The sequence below is a fragment of the Canis lupus genome, chromosome 19, assembly GCF_048164855.1.
Source record: "Canis lupus baileyi chromosome 19, mCanLup2.hap1, whole genome shotgun sequence".
Lineage (NCBI taxonomy): Eukaryota > Metazoa > Chordata > Mammalia > Carnivora > Canidae > Canis > Canis lupus.
In genome coordinates, this window is record NC_132856.1 from 58,228,543 (window position 1) to 58,244,646 (window position 16,104).

General features: G+C 52.2%; 1 protein-coding gene across 2 annotated transcripts in view; it reads left to right on the top strand.

Moving 5' to 3' along the window:
* The window catches only part of GNG7 (G protein subunit gamma 7), a 124,398-nt gene that overhangs the window by 18,281 nt on the left and 90,013 nt on the right, over positions 1–16,104 (top strand). The window contains exons 1-2 of one of the 2 annotated variants that reach the window (XM_072787945.1): positions 8,921–8,980; positions 13,479–13,536. The gene's annotated coding sequence lies outside the window, so the exon portion shown is untranslated. Of the gene's footprint in view, positions 1–8,920; positions 8,981–13,478; positions 13,537–16,104 lie in introns of those variants that run through there. The other variant, XM_072787944.1, reaches the window with a different exon arrangement.

The following is a 16,104-nucleotide window of genomic DNA, read 5'->3' on the forward strand; positions in this document are numbered from 1 at the left end:
ACCCAATCAAAATGCCGATAATTGGGACATGTAGGTGTCTCAGTCAGTTAGGTGTCTGACTTTGGCTCGGTAGTGATCTCAGCCCTAAGACAGGCTCCCTGTTCAGTGGGGAGGCTGCTGCTCCCTCTCCCTCTTCTCTTCCTCCCTGCTCATGCTCTCTCTCTCTTTCTCTCTCTCTCTCTTCCTCTCTCTCTCTCAAAAGATAAGCAAAATCTTTTTTAAAAAGGAAAAAACAAGAAAACACCAAACATTAATGATAGAAACATTAAATAAAAATGTCGGGGAAAAATATCTAGTTTTTCCCTTACAACTAAGAAGCTACTTACTGAGGTCAAAAGCTCAGAGTTAAAAATGTCAAGTTTGCTTTTTTAGGAAGAGTGTGGCCAACATCCAGTAAGTTATGTGTGGAGGTGTTCTGTATGGTGCCTGCTTTTTGTGGGGGCACTAGGCTCCTTCTTTGTGTGGTAGTAGGTGGAATTGCTTGCACATTGACTGCATGTGATTGTACCACTCCCTACTGGGAATCAGATTCCTGGAGCTGAGCTCCACATGGACTTGATCTCTCCATGGACTCAATTTTCATGGAATAGACTTTTTAAAAAAATATTTTATTTTTAAGTAATCTCTGCACCCAACATGGGGCTTGAATTCATGACCCCAAGATCAAGAGTCACATGTTTTGTTTTGTGTTTTGTTTTTAAGATTTTACTTATTTATTTGAGAGAGAGAGAGAGCAAGTGGTGGAGAGGGGCAGAGGGAGAAAGAGAGGGAAGCAGACTCCCCGCTGAGCAGGAAGCCTGATGTGGAGCTTGGTCCCAAGACCCCTGGATCATGACCTGAGCCAAAGGCAGATTCTTAACTGACTGAGCCACCCAGAGAACCCCATGGAACAAACTCTATTTTATTTTTTTAAGATTTTATTTATTTGAAAGAGAGACAGAGAGCATGCATGAGAGTGAGCAAGAGCAGGGGGAGGGGGAGGGAGAAGCAGACTCCCCACTGAGCAGGGAGCCCAATATGGGGCTTGATTCCAGGACCCTGGGATCATGACCTGAGCCTGAGGCAGATGCTTAAACAACTGAGCCCCCTAGGTGCCCCTGGAACAGACTTTAAAGCACAGGTTGGGCTGTGCACTTGAACTGAAATAATGTCCTCATGTTTCCTATGGGGGAGTCCATAGCTGCCACTTTGTTTGGTTTTATAGCTTGCATGCCATCTTCTATCCCCAACTGTGGCTAGTTCTTTCTGTCTACATTGGTCTGTCATATTGGTCTACATTGATGGTTGCCTTTGTTTTTCCCTCCTAATCATGAGGCTTTCTCAGATTTCCCATTCCCCTGCCTCCTTTCTCTGGGGAAGTAATCTTTAACATATCACGTATTCAGTGGTCATTTAGATTACATTTTCTGAGTTTGAATTCTTCCTTTTCCTCATAGTGGCTTTGGGCAGTCTCTCTCTTTCTTTCTTTCTTTCTTTCTTTCTTTCTTTCTTTCTTTCTTTCTTTCTTTCTTTCTCTTTCTTTCTTTCTTTCTTTCTTTCTTTCTTTCTTTCTTTCTTTCTTTCTTTCTTTCTTTCTCTCTTTCTTTCTTCCCTCCTTCCTTCCTTTCTTTCTTTTTATGATTTTATTTATTAATGAGAGACACAGAGAGAGGCAGAGATATAGGCAGAGTGAGAAGCAGGCTTCCTGCAGGGAGCCCGATATGGGACTCTATCCCAGGACCTTGGGATCACATCTTGAGCCAAAGACAGATGCTCAACCAGTGAATTACCCAAGAGTCCCTATTTTATGTTTTCTTTAGCTGAAAAGAAAATACCCAAACAAATGGAGTGGTTCCTGACCTTGCAGCCATATTGGTATGAAGGTGAAGTGGCGTTAGGCTCCTCATGGCCCAGCTTAGACAGAAGCTGCAGTCACTATTACCACTTGGGAGCAGTGCCCCCTGATGTGATTTGAGGCCCTTGCTGGCTGGGAGGCTGCTGGGGGCCAGGGACCTCGGTGCCCCCTCTGTGCCATGAAGGGCTGTACACAAATCCCCCAAAGGGCTCCCCACCTTCTAACCATTTTTGCCATTGTTCTCCTACTGGGTCTCCTGGTTCATAGACTGAACTCTGTTCACCCACCTGGGAGCTTGACCATCCCAGCAGTTTTTTCAATTTCTAAAAAAATTATCATGGCTATATATTTATATTTATTGAGGACAAATTGAGTTTGGAACACAAATGGAGACTTTAAGAACAAGTTATAAGGCAATCATGAACATCTTGCAGTGTGTTACAGCAATACACCTAGTTTGTACTTTGCAAACCTTTAAAATAAACATGTGATGTAGTTTTGAATTTGCAGAAAAGTTGCAAAGACAGTATGGAGAGTTTCCACATAGCCCACACCCAATGTTCCCTGGTATTAGCATCTTACCTTAGTGTGGTACATTTGTCACAATTGTTGAACCAATATCAACACATCATGATTAACTAAAGTCCATACTTTATTTAGATTTCCTTATTCTTTCATCTCCTGGAAAATGTCCCTTTTCTGCCCGAAGACCCTACTCAGGATCCCACATGACATTCAGTTGTCGTGTCTCCTTAGGTCCCACTGGGCTGAGACTGTTTTTCTGACTTTCCTTGCCTTTCATGCCTGGTCAGTCATGCAGAGGACAGGTCAGGAGCTTTGCAGAACATCCCAGATCTGGGTTTGTCTGGTACTTTCTCGCAATCAGACTAGGGTTGTGGTTTGGGGTAAGAACACACAGAGGGGCACATGCTGTCCACAGCTAGTATTGACCTTGATCCCCTGGCTGAGCCAGAACCCAGTGGTTTTAAACTTTGAATTAGTGCCAACATTTAAAAATCCGGAGATTTTATGATGAAAGACCTCCCAGCCCCTCAGGATACTTGGAAGAGCTGACTACATTGGGCACTTCCCATGTGGTGACAGAGCTAGGCTGGGAACTGTGCCCCCTTCCAGCGAGCCAAGTGTCATTTTTCCAGGATCCCACATTGTCACCGCCTGCCTGCCCTGGAGCCCATCTCACACTTGGGACCCCAGGATGGCCACTGGAGCATGGCATACATCCTCCTACCCCCGCTGTGGTCCTCCACCCTTGCAGGGGGGAATATCCTCATGCACAGCTCATTCCCATACAGAGCCCCCCAGGAAGTAGCTGAAAGTCAGGAAAGTGTGTTGCAATTCAGGGGAGCACTTTGTGGTTAGTGTGAAGGACATGCCAGCCACTCCTGGCCGTGGGAGGCTCAGAGCCACCGGCATCCAGGGCAGACAGAGAGGTGGTCTGAGGCCTCCTTCTTCCCGACTGTCATCACTGTCGACCATGCCTGGGTCTCGGGCTTCTGGCTCCAGAGGTGGGAGACAAGGTGGTTTTAAGCTGCGTGGTCTGTGGTCATTTGTTACGGCCACCCAGGGAAATGCATACAGTTGGCGAGGCTCAGATCAGAAGTACACAAGCTTTGGAAAACAGATGGAGCCCCCAGCTGACCGCATGTTTGGGACTTGATGGGCATGGAATGTCTCAAGGTGTCAGGGTTGCTGCACCGGAGTTGTTTTGTGGCACCACGGAGATCCCCTGGTTTAGCCTCTGAGTGTTGGGTGGAGTCAAACCCAGCGTGTACATCCAGGAGTTACTGTTAGAGAGCAAGCAGATTCCATACTATATTTGCCACTGGCCAAAATCTGGGGACATTTTTCATTATCACAGCTGAAATGGTCCTGGCATCGAGTGGGTGGAGCCTGGGATGCCGCTCAGTCCTCCAGAGTGCCCAGGACACCCCCCTGGAGAGTGACCGGCCCCCAGTACCCAAGGTGGGCGGGGAGGGGAGGAGAAAGTGTGAAGCAAGGTGACCTTCAGATTCTGGAACCTTCAGTGGGTCTCAGCACCAGGACCCAGAGCTGTGCCAAGGCAGCTGGAACTCTGGGAGCGTGAGTGGGGCAGCAGTGCTTATCCTCACGCAGCATGGTCTGGTCTACCCTTTGGAGGCTGCAGGCATGACCTGCACAGTCAGGCGAACACCAGAGCTCGGAGCAGAAGCCTCTGCTGTGTCCCACGTGAGCGCAGGGTCGAGGGGACAGCACAGCCCACACACCAGGGCCGCACCTCTGAGGCAGATGGGCTGGCGTGCTGCCAGCTGCCACTCACCCGACAGTCCTGGCACGCCTACGATGACATGCACTCCTTGGAAGGCAGACAGGGAGGGGCAGACCCTCTTGTGGCCTAGGAGGGGAGCCAGGGGACAGACCCTCAGGGCTGAACCGAGCAGAACCAGGCCAGATTTGCTTAACTTCCAGGGAGGCTTCCTGTGTGGTGTGTGCCATTCCTCCAACAAAATATCCACCATGCACCTCCGCTGAGAGTCTGAGAAGGAAACCCTGCAGGGCCTTGAAGTGGTGATGTGGGATCTCTCTGTGGGGAGTCAACAGACTTTCTGTAAAGGGCCAGAGGGTAAGTATTTTCAGCTTTGCAGGCCAGAGGTCTTTGTTGCAGTTCCTGGGTTCTGCCTTTGTAGGTACAGATGTGCCATAGATGATGTATATGTGAATGGGCATGGCTGTGTCTGAATAAAACTTTATTTATGAAGTGAGTGGTGGGCCAGATTTGGCCTCGGTCTCAGATAGAACAGCACTGCCTCCTTCCCAATTCAGAGGCCTCTCCCTATTAAAAGTGGGATTTGACACATGATGATCTCTTTCTTCTTCTCAGGCTGGTTTCATCTCTCTGAGCCTCAGTTTCTCCATCTGTAGAGCAGAGATAATTTTACTTCTTATGGGTTGTATGTAGATTGTTAGATATTGTAGGTTGGTAGTTCTCATCTGGGGTGATTCTGCCCGCAGGGGACACTGGGTGATGTCTGGGGACGCCTGTTGGTCATCACACTGGGCATGCTCCTGGCATGGAGGGGGTGGGTGGGGTAGGGATGCTGCTCAGCTCTCCCAGTGCCCGGCACCCCGCACCCCCACCCCCGCCTACAGAGAACGAACCAGCCCTGAATGTCTGTGGGCCCGACCGGGAGAGACCCTGGTATAGATGACAGTGTCTAATCAGGTAACTTGCAAAGACCAGCATGCCACATTCTATTAGTTGTCTTTCTTTCTTTGGCCCACAGCTTCCCTTTTACTTTCCAGAATTCTCCATCCATAAAACCTTTGCCTTCTTCCGGGCCCCTGTACTGGCTCACCCTCGCAGGCCTCTGAGTGAATGTGCCGCGTGGCCTGGCTCTGCCTGAGATGTCTCAGAAGCTTGCTCAGCAGGACCCTGCAGTGGGGTGGATCTGCTGTGACTGCCCCGGTGGGGGTGGGGGAGACTGCTCAGCCACCTGTCTTCCCCCGCCCCCTGTTCCTGTCAGAAGAGCAAATTTCCCCTGTTGATTAGCATATCCTGTTTTTAGCGGCTTTCTCTTCTAGGTTTTATATAACCGTGTCATTATTAGGCGCTGTCACAGGGACTTAATGGTCCCTCACACTTTGAAGCGTTCCCTGGCATCAGCAGCTAATTGCCCGTCGTCACTCTTCTTTTCTCTCTTTCAGGAAACTTTCATTTTAGAATAGTTTGAGATCCCTAGAGAAATTGGGAAGGCAGTACAGAGTTCCCATGTAGCCCACACCCAGGTACCCTGCAGTTGACATCTTACCTCAGGGTGGTACCTTTGTCACAGATAATACACCCATATCCGTATGTCACTATTTTTTTTTATTTTTTAAAGATTTTATTTATTTATTCATGAGAGACACAGAGAGAGAAAGAGGGAGGCAGAGACATAGGCAGAGGGAGAAGCAGGCTCCATGCAGGGGGCCCAACGTGGGACTCGATCCCGGGACTCCAGGATCATGCCCTGGGGTAAAGGCAGACGCTCAACCACTGAGCCACCCAGGCGTCCCTCTGTATGTTATTTTTTTTTAAATTTTATTTATTTATGATAGCACACAGAGAGAGAGAGAGAGAGAGAGAGGCAGAGACACAGGCAGAGGGAGAAGCAGGCTCCATGCACCGGGAGCCTGATGTGGGACTCGATCCCGGGTCTCCAGGATCACGCCCTGGGCCAAAGACAGGCGCCAAACCGCTGCGCCACCCAGGGATCCCCTCCCTCTGTATGTTATTAACCCAACTCCATACTTCAGATTTCTCTGCTTTCCCCCTAATACTCTTTTTCTGCCCCAGAACTTCATCCAGGACCCCACACCACATTCACTGGTCATGTCTCAGGCCCCATGGGGACTGTGGCAGTCTCTCAGACCTTTGTGTACATACATTGTGCCCTGCTCTGGGGGTGGGTCATGAAGGGTGTTGCTGGTGGCAATTGCGCTCACCAGGTCTAGACATTTTGGGTGCCCTTTGCAGCCAAGGCTCACTAGCCAGTTGATAAAGGTGAGGTATTTACTACCAAGTCGGGTGATGGATTTTTTTTCAAGGTGACAGGAAAGCAACAGCCCTCTTATTAATTTAAAAGTGGCACCTCTTCAGTTGTGAGTGTTCTGTGTCACAGAATGGTCTGAGATAATTTTGCTGAGTGACAGGCTGGGGCAGTGTGGAGTTTTTCCATGTGACCCAGGCAGGGTCTAGTTTTGGGATGAGATTGGAACACTCTCCCTGCAGTGGTGCCTGGATATGAGCATTTGTGGCTAAAATAGTGCCATGTTTTAATAGACTGTCTTCTGTTCCAGGGGTCACAAGCTACAGCCTGTGGGCCGAAAGCAGGCCTCCTGCCTTTGTAAATAAAGTTTTTTTTTTTTTTTTGTAAATAAAGTTTTATTGGCAGATGGCCGCACCTGTTTGTCTACTACCATCAGGTCTGTAGTAGTAGTGACGACAGAGACCACCTGACTCACAAAGCCAAAAGTATTTACCATGTGGCCCTTCGCCGGAACATGTTGCTGGGCCCTGGTCTTGTCAACAAAGCCGGAAGCACAGGCTCTGAGTAATGAAGTTGTGGTGTATGACTTACCGTATGACACGTAGTATATGACACAGAAGCTCTGATGATAAAGCAGTCGTGCCCCATTAACAATGTCAGGCACCAATGGAAACATCTTATAGATGCTCAGTTATTTATTTTCTTTAAGGATTTTATTTATTTGTTTGAGAGAGAGAGGGAGTGAGCACAAGCACAGGGGAGGGGAAGAGGGGGACAGAGAAGCAGACTGCCTGCTGAGCAGAGCTTGCCGCTCCATCCCCAGACCCCGGGATCATGACCTGAGCGGAAGGCAGATGCTTCACCAACTGAGCCACCCAGGCACCCCCAGATGTTCAGCTGTTTAGTCTGGAGAGCACTCGTGGGATAGATGCTCCCATCGTCTCTGTGTTACAGATTTGGAAACTGAGGCACAGGGGAGTCCGTGAGCTGGGAAGTTAGGACAGTGCGCCACAGCGTTGCCCCTGGGATGTAAGAATTTGTGTCCCCACCCACCCCCTCCCGTGGGACTCTTTGTCACCATTTTAATTCTGAGTGGAGAAAGAAATGTTTCTACATTTTCTTTTCTTTTCTTTTCTTTTTTCTTTTTTTCTTTCTTTTCTTTTTTCTTTCTTTCTTTTCTTTCTTTCTTTCTCTCTCTCTCTCTCTCTCTCTCTCTCTCTCTCTCGTCAGAGATTGGTTCTCTCCCAAATCAGTTGCCTGTCCATCCATATATTACAATTCCAGGTAGTGGGGATTTGATGACCTCTCACAGGGGAGCAGTCCTGCCCCCGGGACATGGCCTCTGGGGGCATCTATGGCCCTCACAACGGGGGTGGGGGGCTCCTGGCATTGAGTGGGTAGGGGCCAGGGATGCCGCCGACCCATCTGCACCCCGGACGCCCCCACGGAGAATGACCCAGTGTGTCAGCAGTGCCAGATTTGGGGGGGCAGGTGAAAACCCTGTGTTAATTATTTGGAAAAAGATTGAGCCAGATCCCTTGCCCACATGCGAAATCAGAGTAAACCCCAATGGTCCAGGTGTGACCCAGGCAGCCTTCCAACCTGGGTTATATGGGGGGGATGTTGGGAGGGCCTCTGAGTCATCCTAGACTCAAGGTCATAGAGCAGCAGCACTCCTTCTGCCTTCCTGTGCCTTCCGGTGCTCGGCTCCCAGAGACCTTTAACCCTGGGGTCAAGCAAACCGTGCCCTCGAGTCCTGTCCAATCAGGGGTGTGATGGCACCTGCCCTGGGTCAGTCCAGGCAGAGCCACGTCACCCCTGCTCTGGGGCGCCTCCCCACCAGCCCCGGCCCCCAGGCTTCTCCTCCCCCTTCATTTGCAATCAGAGCCTCGTCAGGGTGACATATTTAGATGGTTGCTGTGGTGACGGGGGAAGGCTGGGGTGATCGCTGCAGTGCATGAAGGACAGCGCTGCATTGCTATATCTATATCGAGCCTCCCTCCAAGCAGGCAAGCGTTCCTGCCACACACCAGGGGGCGTCAGCGTGGGAAGTTGAGGGGGCTCAGACACCCACTCCCCCATCCCACCCTCAGTTCCCAGGGACACGAACTGCAGCCCGGGAGGGGGAGACATGCCGGGTCAGGGCAGCCCATCTCAGCTGGGGGCAGTCTTGCCCCTTGGGTGGTGAGGGATGCCTGGGGATATTGAGCTCCTTATGACTGGGGTGCTCTTGGCATAGAGTAAGCAGGGGTGTGGGCTGCTACTTGACACCCCACGGTGCCCCCAGACGTCCCACAGAGAGTCAGTGGTGCCGGGGAAGGAGAGACCCTGCTTTAGAGGACAGGAGATAAAGGCAGTGGCTTTTTTCAGTTTCAGAAACTAGATGCTGGCATTTATGTAGTGATAATTCGTGAAATCCCAAAGATTTCATGTTCTCACCTCTGTCATTGGGCTGCTCTCCCCTTATTGAGTTTCTTGTATCCCACTGGGCTCTTGTGTCTCCTCAGATTATCAGGTCGATAGATGTTGGGAAAACAAGAAAATGAAAAATCCAATGCTGTTCAGTGCTTACCATTAGAAACCTGTGATGATTGAGTAAATACCTAGGTGAAGACGTCAGGTGAGTCAGTGCTGATGGCAGGTGTATCAGCTCCCCGCTGATCCAGGTCCCCCAGGGTTAGGGCCCTGTCGGTGTCAGGGCCCAGTCAGGATTATTGCCTCTGGTATCAGAGTCCCTGCTATCAGACCCTATTGGTCTCAGGGCCACACAGGGTCACGGGCAGTGAAGGGGCAGGCTGCTGCTCAGTGCCATCTTGCAGAAATCAGCTCATGACCGGCCACAATATGCTTTCCATTGACCAAATGGGATTTGGGAGTAATCCGAGGGAGGAGGTTTGGGACTGATTGTATTAAGGGCTCTGATCTGCTCATGGGGCTGCTGTGGTCTGTGGGCTGGGGGATGGCTCTCGTATAGGTTAATCCAGGCCTGAGAGCTCAGGAGAGTCTGATCCTCACCCAACTATATGGTTACAAGCCTTGAAGGAGCTTTGGGGGAAGAAGTAGGAAATGCATTTGGCCAGGACTGACCCAGCTTCTCTCGGGTCTGGTTCGCAGCAGCTTGTTGAAGGAGTCACTGGTGAAATGTGAGCACTTAGCCATCATCTGGTCCAAGATGGGCTCCCATTCCCCTCCCCACTCCCCCTTCCCTTCCTCCCTCCCCTGCCCGCCCTCGCTACGCCCTTCCTCCTTTCTAAAATCAGAATTCTAATTTGTCTCTTCAAGACCCTCCCTTATTAGACAGCTTTTTAAAGTAGCATTAGGTTTATGGGAAAACTGAGCAGGAAATAGAGTTCCCACGTCTCCCGTCGCCACCCTGTTTCCCCAGTGTCACCATCTGGCTCTAGTGTGGCACAGTTGTGATCGATGAGCCAGTATTGATATATGACCATTAACCAAAGTCCTAGTTGACTTTCAGGTCAGTCTTTGCCCCACCCCTCTCCTAGCCTGGTGGTTGATAACAGAGTTCTACTTGAAAAGGGATTTACCCCCCAAAAGGGGACAGGGCACTCAGAGGCAGCAGCGGCTCATGAGCCAGTGTGTCCAGGTGGGCACAGAACTTCAGATAGAAGCATAGAAGCTTCAGGAAGCTTGTCCCCCTACCCTGCCAGGGACTCTGGGCCAGGTCTGGGGACGTCTGTGGTTGTCACCACTGGGGCTGTCCTGGCATCCAGTGGGTGGGCGATGCTGCTCAATGCCCCCTGCCCCAGATGCCCGCCCACACAGAGAATGACCAGCTTCTATATCAGCAATGATGGGAGAGTGGGGGACCCTGAATTCTAGAGGGAGGGACAGTAGCGTTTGCACACAGCAGGGTTGTGTCATCCCTCTGGAAAAGTTCTGGAGGCTCTGATGGAGTGAAGTGGGTTGTGACTTGCCTTCCTCTTGGACGAGACACCCTGTGTCAGTCGGGGCTGGCCCCTCGGTTCCTTGATGGAGAGTTACTGACGACAGGCTCCAACGGCTGCCCTTGGTTGCTGATCTGTGTGTTCCGTCCTCCCTTCTCACATTGACAAACGATGTAGCTGAGAGCAGGGGCCTGTGTGCCAGGGCTTGCTCCTGGCCATACCTGCACTCCCCAAGCCCCTGTGCCAGTCCTGCAGGCACGTGGTGGGGTTCCGGCCCTTCCCATCTCACAAGCCAGTGTCACCCAGCCCTGGGGAGCATCCTGGTGTCCCCGGCCCTGCAGACCTTCCCTGAGCACTGACTGGGTCGGAGCGTGGGGTGCGGTGAAGTGCAGTGGCCTGCAGAACCGACGCGGCTCTGGTGCTGCAGGGTCTCGCCTCTTCCTGGAGGCTCGACTGAATCACCACCCAATGCTGGTGGTGCTGGGGGCATAGGGTCTCTCCAGGGGCTGAGGACCATGTCCTGGCATTAGTGTGGTGGCTCTACAGCCTTGCAGATATCCTGACAGCTACTGCATCGGACACTTGAATGGATGAATGTTATTGTAGGAGAATTCTATCTCAACTTAAAGGAAAGGGAAAGAGAAAGGAAGCACGTAGACAGGATGAAGGTCCCAGGTCATCAGAAGTCCTGCCCAGGACAGATGTTGGCAGTAATCCTTCCAACGAGGACACCCCAATGGCCACTGTCATCGCTGGCTTCAAGTTTGTCCTAATTATTGAACAAGGGATTCTGGTTTCACTTGGCTACCGGCTCACAAATCCTGGAGCAGATCCTGCTGCCGGGTCCCACCTCATCCCACTGCTGGCCCTTCAGGAGAGCTTGTGGTTTCCCTCTGACGGGGAAAGTGAAAGCCCAGCATCTTTGCATGGGTGAAGGTCACAGGGACAGCCAGGCGCCAGCTGGTGCAGCTCACAGCCTGTGGACTCAAGGGCCCCGGGACAGAGCTGCAGGGCATGTTGCTCAAGCTGGTCTGGGCCGAGCACAGCCACAGTGGGGGTGTCTGTGGTGGTTACCTCGGTGCCCAAGTTCAAATGCCAGGGCTGCTGTTACAGAGCTGGGGAGGGGGGGGTGATTTACACACGTGAAGGCGGGGAGTGAGAAACTGTCTTGAAAAGGATCCATGACACCATGTTCATAGCGGCACGGTTCACAGCAGCCAGCAGGTGGGGACACCCAAGTGTCCCATCAGTAGTGAAGGGATTCACACAGTATGCCTATCCACACACCCAGGCACGTCCCTTGGCTGTGAACACGCTGCCCCAGGGACAGCCCCTGAGCCCATGACACTCAGGGAGGGAACCAGACACAGGAGGCCTGTGGTGTGAGTCCATGTGTGTGACATGTTCAGGACGGGCTCCTCCATGGACAGGGAGGGGACTCATGGGGGCCAGGGCCTGGGAGGGGATGAGTGATGGCTGATGGGGACGGGGTTTCCTTTAGGGATGATGAGTAAGTCCTAAAGTTGGTAGTGGTGATAGTTGCATGACTCTGAGAATACTAGAAGCACATTATTGTGCACTCTGTGGCACAAGAACCCGATCTCAGTGGGACAGCCGTAGAAGACGATACCTGGTTATCAGTCACTCTACAGGTTTTGACAGCGTCCCCTAGTTGTGTAAGGAGCTACCAGGGGTGCAGCTGGGTACAGAGTGCCCGGGACTCCTCTGACTGGTTAGTTTTGCAACTTCTTGTGAGTCTTTAATTGATTCAGAAATAAAAACTTGAAGGATTGTGTGCATAGGTGACCCCTGCAGGTCTCGGCCTCCAGGGTCAGGGGCATATTGCTCTGGCCATTCCTCTATCATCCCTGCTGGTTGGCCTGGCCTTTCAGGGCGCCCTCTGGCCTCTATCTAGCAGCAGCCGTCCTCCCACTAGGTAGGTCCCAGCAGCTCCCCCGGCCTGTCTGGGGCATTTCTGGGGCTGTGGCGCCACCTGCAGGTGACAGTGGGGAATTTCAGTTCTCCATCCTGGCCCCTGGGTGACCATGAAATGGCCCGAACTCCCAGAAAGGGAACCAGCATTGAAATCTTTGAGGGTTTGTTTGTTTGTTTGTTTGTTTGTTTTTTAAAGATTTATTTATTTGAGAGAGAGCGAGAGCGAGAGCGAGAGCATGGGGAGGAGCAGAGGGGGAGAGAATCCCAAGCAGACTCCTCACCAAGCATGGAGCCTGACATGGGGCTCGATCCCATGACCCCAGAGATCATGACCTGATCTGAAACCAAGAGCTGGATGCCTAGCCACCCAGGTGCCCTAGAATTGAGTTATTTTTAAATAACTTTTTTTAAAATTTATTTATTTATTTATTTATTTATTTATTTATTTATTTATGATAGTCACACAGAGAGAGAGAGGCAGAGACACAGGCAGAGGGAGAAGCAGGCTCCATGCACCGGGAGCCCGATGTGGGATTCGATCCCGGGTCTCCAGGATCGCGCCCCGGGCCAAAGGCAGGCGCCAAACCGCTTCGCCACCCAGGGATCCCAACTTTTTAATTTTAAAATAATTGTAAGTTTTCAGGAGTTTCAAAGAATTCCTATTTGCCCATCACCCAGTCTCCCTCATTTGGCTCCTCCTTCCGGACCCACAGTGCCTTTGTGGCAATGATGCACTTCATGAACCCAGCCCTGCTCTGTTCAAATTTCACCAGTTTGCCCCTAATGTCCTTGTCCTGCCCCGGGACTGCATCCAGGATGCCACATTGCATTTGGTCCTCACATCTCCTTAGGCAGACCCTGGTGAGTTGGTGGGTGCCCTGGGGCAGGGGCTTGACTCGGTTTCCACCTCATCCTCATGGGAGACCACAAGGGTCAAGTGATGCAGGCGAACATCATGACAAAGCACAAAAGATCACATAACCATCCAGTCCTTTCATCCATTTAGTTTTGGAGCCTTTGGAAAATTTAGCAGGGATGACCTTGCAAACTTCTAAGAGATCTTTCTGGCAAATTGCTTTCCTAAGTCCCACCTCTGTGCTGGGAAGCCTGTGTGTGCGCCGTCCCCGAGTCTGGCTGGACAGCCAAAGGCAGGACCCCGCGGGGTGGTCTTTATAGCAGTCTGACTGTGAGCTCCAGACTCTTCTTCACAGCCGCCACTGATGGACACACATTCCTGACCAAATGATGCTCCACTGAACGGTTCTGTTTTTCTTCCAGGGAGCGGACGTGTGGTTCCTGATCCTTGGCACCAAAGACAGCTAGGCCTCGTGCACAGGTCAGTGTCATGATGTTTTCTCACTGTTGACGTAAATGTGGGCCGGCCTGGCGTGGAGGGGCAGGGCCCTCTGGCATGTGCAGGGTGGCCCATCCGGAGCCACTGCCAGGAGCAGAGCCGAGTCACTGGACATGACAGATCTCAAACCTGGTGCCCGTCCTGGTGACTGGGAGGCACTGTGCAGCCAGGAGGACTCTGAGGCTCACATCCTGCCCTCTTAACTCCATCTGTCTGTCCATCGGTATCATTCCCAAAGGGTGTCGAGTGGCGTTTAGCATGTGGGGCAGGGGCGGTGTGAAGGTGAGTGGGGGTGGGGTGGGGGTGCAGCGGCCTGTGGTGGCCCCCAGTCTCCCCTTCCACCCTCCTGGGAAGAGCAGCTCTGCTGCTCTTGTGTGTTTTTCTAATGAAAATTCTGATGGAACTTTGATTAGGGTTGTGTTTCATTTGTCAGTAAATTTTAGGGATATTGGATGTCTTTATAATATTGGATATTCCTAAACTGGGTGTGTGTGTGTGTTTAAGCAAAAAAAAATGATAGAAAAGGAGGTAGACCCCTAAGATGCACATCCTGTCGGTCTGTCTCCATGAAGTTTCTAGAAAGGCCAGTCTGCAGGGATGGGAAGGTTCTTGGTGGCCACCAGGACTGGGGTGGGAATGGAGACTTGCCGTGGGTGTGCATGGGGGGCAGTTGGGCGAGCTGGTGGCCTCACCAGACTCCTCGCCTTATGTGCTCCTAACTGGCGAGTTCTATGGCCTGTGACGTGCACCTCAGTAAGACTGCAGGGGACGTGGTTTGGAGAGGACAGAGGCCAGGAGCTGGAACCCTCAGCCAAGCAGGACGTGTGGGTGCCCAGCAGGTCCACAGGGATGATCTCCTGTGTGGCGTCCGTGTCGCAGACTTGCCAGTCAGGTGGGGTATTTGGGGACCACCAGCAGCTGGCCAGGTGGAGGTGGACTGACGTCCTGTAGAAAGGGCAGTGCAGGCAAAGGAGTAGCAAAGCCCTAAAGCCCTTGCCCAATGACGGCGTGCCCGCCGGGGGATGGCGTGCTGGTGTCTTGGTGAGCGTTTTCCTGTCTTCCTGTGAGTTCCGTCCACACACACGATTCTGGATAAACAGGATTTACTCTTTAACATGCTCCCTGTCAGTAAACCTGCTTTTCCCTCATCTCTCTTGACGTCGCCTTAGCATTTCATATTGTAGGCAAATGGTTATTCAGTGCTTTTAAAATAATTTTACAGCTGATTTAATTGATCCATGGGTTGGCTTCTGGGGGTGTTTCTTTTTCTGTTTCTTTTCTCTCTCTCTCTCCCCCTCTTTTATATTCTGGGACGAATGTCTTTGTGCAGACCTTGTGCATCCCTGTTTGGTTGTCGTCTGGGGTGGATTCCCATATGTAGGTGTGCTGTGCGTGTGAGGGAGAGAGAGAATCCGGGTGTCCCGGCTTCCCCTTCTGACAGCCGCTGCCCGCCACCCCCCACCCCACCCCCGCCCCGGCCCCTGCCGAGTGCCTGTCTCCAAAGCCATCTGCCCACCCGTCTGAGCAGCCGGGCCAGTTGCAGTGCTGCGGGGTCGGATGGTTGGGGTTTTCACATGTCCCCCCCACCCCCACCCCGGTGTACCTTCTGTAAGCAGCGGGTTATGTTTCTAATCTTCCTCGTGAGGCTCTCTCTCCATCGACGTGCTTGAGCTCTTTATACACTGTGTTTGAACTTTGTCTTTCTCTGAGTGGCCGCTGTCTGGCGTCCGTCCCGTGCGCTGTGAATATTGCTCTGAGAGGGCCCTTACACTGTACTCACCACGGGTTTTCTCACGGATTGAGGACACTGGCGCTCGCCTGCGTGTTTTGTTTGGCACTATCCCAAATTTCAAGATGCTAGAAAGCAATTCACCTACATTGTGTTTCAATTGCATCTTTTATGCTTATGTCTTCGATGCAGGCTCACTGATGGGTCTGACCCCCACAGCGGGCCAGGGCATGCGGGGCTGCGTGGTGTGGGGAAGGCACTGCTGGAGGGGCTTGGAGTGACTCGGTGAGCTGGCACGCTGTGGGCAGAACTGGCAGGTGCTGTCCTGTAGGAGCTCCTCAGAGGGGGAATGCCAGGCTTTCCCTGGTTATGTTTTAACTAAATAGTCCCTCACCGAGCACATCCTGTTTGTCGGGGGCTGTGTGAGGTGTCTGTAGGCGGCCTGATATCCCAGAGCCCGGCCAGGGTTTACCATCTCCGAGCAGCCCGGCGGCGCTGAGCGAAGGCTACCACTACCTGCTCTCGTGGCAGAACCAGCACTCCAGCGGGAGATGAGCCAGAGTTTGGGGTGCTTGCCCCTGGGGTGTGGGGCTGAGGGTCCGAGCCAGAGTGCTGCAGTTCCCCCTGGTGGCCACGAGGGGGCAGAGAAGGCCCATGAGGGTCTCCCCAGGACCTGCCCCTGAGCTGGGCGTGGGTGGAGGGGCAGGTGGGCGGGCGCCCCCGGTGTTAACACGGCCTCTCTTGGAGCGCCTGACCACTCTGTTCCCTTCCCCTGGGCATTTCAGCACCGAGAGTCCTGTGGTCACCCTGTCCCAGGCCCC